The sequence below is a fragment of the Chrysochloris asiatica genome, unplaced genomic scaffold (genome assembly GCF_000296735.1).
Source record: "Chrysochloris asiatica unplaced genomic scaffold, ChrAsi1.0 scaffold00013, whole genome shotgun sequence".
NCBI lineage: Eukaryota > Metazoa > Chordata > Mammalia > Afrosoricida > Chrysochloridae > Chrysochloris > Chrysochloris asiatica.
The window spans coordinates 23,210,692-23,214,829 of record NW_006408531.1 but is presented as its reverse complement, the minus strand read 5'-3'; positions in this window follow the sequence as shown (position 1 = coordinate 23,214,829).

The window sequence follows — 4,138 nt, the reverse complement described above, 5'->3', positions numbered from 1 at the left end:
ACAACATAACAGTAATGGTTCATTATAAAGATGCAGCATGATTGATTTAACAATCTGTTGATGGACACTCAGTTTTTTTCCAAATAGGTGCCATTGCTCTAGTACTATAGTGAATGCCTTCATAAAACTATTATGTTGTTAAGTGCCATCCAGTCAGTTCCACTCATAGGGACCCTGTATAGGGCTTCCTAATAGCGGCTAGTGCGTTTTAACCGCTGAGCGTGTGGTTCAAACCGACCTTGCAATCCAGCGCATTATCCTGCAGCGCCATACCAGAACTCTAATACTATTTGTTGTTAAGTACTGTCAAGTGGGTTCCATTCCATAGTGACCCAGTGTCGGGTTTCTAAGGAGCAGCTGGGGAGCGTGAACCGCCCACCTTGTGGTTCAAAGCGACCTTGCAGTCCAGCGCATTAACCCACAGTGCCCACCAGGACTCCAATACGATTTCTGTTTGTTATTAAGTGCTGTTGAGTTGATTCCCACCCACAGCGGCCCTGTATAGGATTTCTGAGGAGCGGCTGGTGATCTTGAACTGCCAACTTGGTGGTTCAAACCAACTTTTCAGTCCAGTGCATTAACCCCCAGCTCTATATCAGAACTCCCCAGTACTATGATGGTGAGTGGAAATTCTTCATTGGAAATGGTGTAGTCAAACTATTTTATTTCCTGATCTTTTTCTGTTGTTGTTGTTGTTAAGTGCCGTCGAGTCGGTTCCGACCCATAGCGACCCTGTACAGGGTTTCCGAGGGTGTAAATCTTTACGGGAGTAGAAAGCCTCATCTTTCTCCCGCAGAGCAGCTGGTAGTTTCGAACCGCTGTCCTTAAGGTTCGCAGCCCGATTCGTAACCACTACGCTAGCTTTACTGGCAATTGAGCTACTATCCATTTGAAAACATTATATAAGAAATCTTATGTGGATTAAAAGACGATAGACAACTCTGCAAATTTAGACCATGATTTTAACTCAGATGAGAGATGGTTCCTTATTTGCAGTAGAGAAGAATGTGAAGAACTATAACAGTTTTGACACAGCCATGTTACTTGCAAAACTGGTAGGCTAACACTTGATATTTAATAAAAAGTATAGTCATGAGACATGAAGTTTACCATTGCCCTGCAACTATATCCACAGTGTGCTCTGTGTCTTCCATGTATTGAAAATCACTGGAAAGGCTATGAAATGAGGGGGTTTCAAAAACATCCTGGAAAACCGGAAATGAAAGACAAAGGACTTTTTTCCATGAACTCTTTGAAGCTCCCTTGTGCTTACTGGAGTCTTACTCTCTAGTCTTGTCTCCATTCAGATACTCACCATCCCTCTAAGTAAAGTGACCATATATGTTCTGCAGATCTGTCCAGTCTGTGATTTTAAACACGTCAGCTCTTAATCGAGAAACAGCTCAGCAGATTTGCTGCATTTTAGTTTTTTGTTGTTGTTGTTGTTAAGTGCCGTCGAGTCGGTTCCGACCCATAGCGACCCTGTATAGGGTTTCCGAGGGTGTAAATCTTTACGGGAGTAGAAAGCCTCATCTTTCTCCCGCGGAGCGGCTGGTAGTTTTGAACCGCTGACCTTAAGGTTCGCAGCCCGATTCGTAACCACTACGCTACCAGAGTATATTTGTGACTTATTTAGTGTTAGCTCCTTTACACCAGTTTCAAGCCACCCTCTCAAGAAATCTAATATACAGGGGGCATGACAGTCATTGTGAGAGCTTGCCCAGATTTGAAGAGTTAGGGTATGGGGTGGGAAGCATATTTCAACTTGAGGAATAATAGGCTTCTGATTTCTTCTTTTCCTGCAGAAAATGTCTCCCGCTGGGTCTCAGCAGGATTTTTTTTCTAACGGCTCATTATGGACCTGTTATTCGCCTTCCTGGAGGTTTTTGCTTTCCTTTGGCTTCATGACTTTTTGTCCTTGGAGAACAGTGTTCCATCTTATTGTTACAAAGTTTGTAATTGGTTTGGGTCCTTATTTTTACAGCTTGTCAGGGTGACAGGTTTTGAAGGTATCACTAGCAAAGAACATAGATAGATTTTCAAGTCTAATCTCTGTTGGTAGCCTGCTCAGGATGTACTTGACCATAACGTGACATGTTATATTTAATGGCTTGAGTTTCACTTTGCTAGTTATTAAAATTAACTGTAGGATAAGCGCTGTGCTGCTAACTGCAAGGTTGGTGGTTCAAATCCACCAGCCACATCTCTGAAACCCTATATAGGGTCCCTATGATTCAGAACTAACTTGATGGCACTTACCAATTATTTCCCTTTAGTTCAAACCTTTTTGTGACTCTAGAACTAAACTGAATGTTAAGAAATTATTCCATCCAAGGCAGACCAGCAAAGAACTTTTGAATATGCAAAGAAGCATAGCTTAAAATTTCTGCTACAGAACCAACCTTTTGTAAATTTTCACCTTATATGACCCTTCAGGCATCTTCTCTAATCTCCATATCCTCAGTCTCCATATTCCCCATTATTTTGTCTTATTTCCAAGTGTCCTAGTGGAAACAGAATGATGCTTGTCGAATTTATCATATTACTCGTGTGTTTGATTCAGTTATCTCATTAAAGTAATAAAGTTTATCAAATAGACTTGCATTTTCTTATATTGTTTTTATTATTGCTACTGTTTTGTCATGAGAAAAATCTCCAAATCTGGAGAAATAGAATAAATTAGGAAAACATGCTTTTTTTCTTTCTATAACATATTCCCAGCATTCTCTGTCTTATATAAACTCAAGTCTTTTTGCAACCACCAAATGATTAGTGTTTCTTCTGTTAACATGCACAGACTCCTTTCAGATAGTCCGAGTACAAACTGGCAGTCATATTTTCCTCTCCAAATACAGCAGTCTATAATTAATTATTTATTTATTGGTAAAGTATGATTTGCCAAAATAAGTATTAAAAAATTAGACTCTTTTGTACATCAAAAGATTTCACCAAAAGAGTAAAAAGAGAACCCATAAACTGGGAAAAAATGTTTTGTAATGCCATATAAGACAAGGGGCTAACCTCTAAAGTTTATAGAAAACTTCAATACCTCAAAAAGAAAAAGACAAATCCAATTTAAAAATGAGCAGATGGTATAAACAGACATTTCACCAAAGAAGACATGAGGCAACTAACAAGCATATGAAGAAATGCATGAGGTCATTAGTCGTCGTTGCTAAGTTCGATCAAGTCAGCTCTGACTCATAGTAACAGTATAGGGTTTTAAAGGAATGGCTGGATGCAAATCAAAACAACAGTGAGACATCATCTCAACCCAGCATTAATAGTAAAGTTCAAAAAAATAAAAAATAACAAATGTTGGGAAGGTGTAGGGAGACTGGGACTGTCCTATACTGCTGGTGGGACTGTAAAATGGTGCAACCACTCTGGAAAATGGTATGGTGCTTCCTTACAAAGTCAGAAATACCATAGGACCCAGCAATCCCTCTACTTGACATATACCCTCAAGAAATAGGAGCCTTGATACGAAAAATGTATGCACATCTATGGTCACTGTAGCAAAAGATGGTTACTGTTTAAATGCCCTAAATGCCCATCAGTGGAAGAATGAAAAACAACATCGGAACATACACACAATGGAATACTGCACAATGTTGAAGAATAGCCACGGAGCTGCAAAACACCTCATACCATGGATGAACGTGGAGGACATTATGCCGAGTGAAATTAGTCAGTCACAAAAGGAAAATGTTATATGAGATCACTGTAGTAAGTCAAGAAAATGCTTTCAAACTAAAAAAAAAAAAAAAAAAAATCCTAAAACGGTTACCAGGGTTAGAAAGGAAGGGAGAATAATTCATTGACTGAAGGGTAAACATGTGTTAACTTGGATAATGGTGGTGGTGGTGTGCTGTGGAGTCAGTTCTGACTCAGTAACAACCCTGCATAGGGTTTCTGGGGCTGTAAATCTTTACAGGAGCAGAAAGCCTCATATTTCTCTCATGGAACAGCTGATAGTTTTGAACTGCTGACCTTGAGGTTAGCAGCCCAACTTGTAACTGCTTCAATGAAGGGGAAGGCAGTATACAAGATGGAGGTTGGCAGAAGAATGATGACTACAGGAAGACTCAGGGAGTAGTGCAAGAGTTAAAGGGAATAGAAGTGAATGCTGTTATAT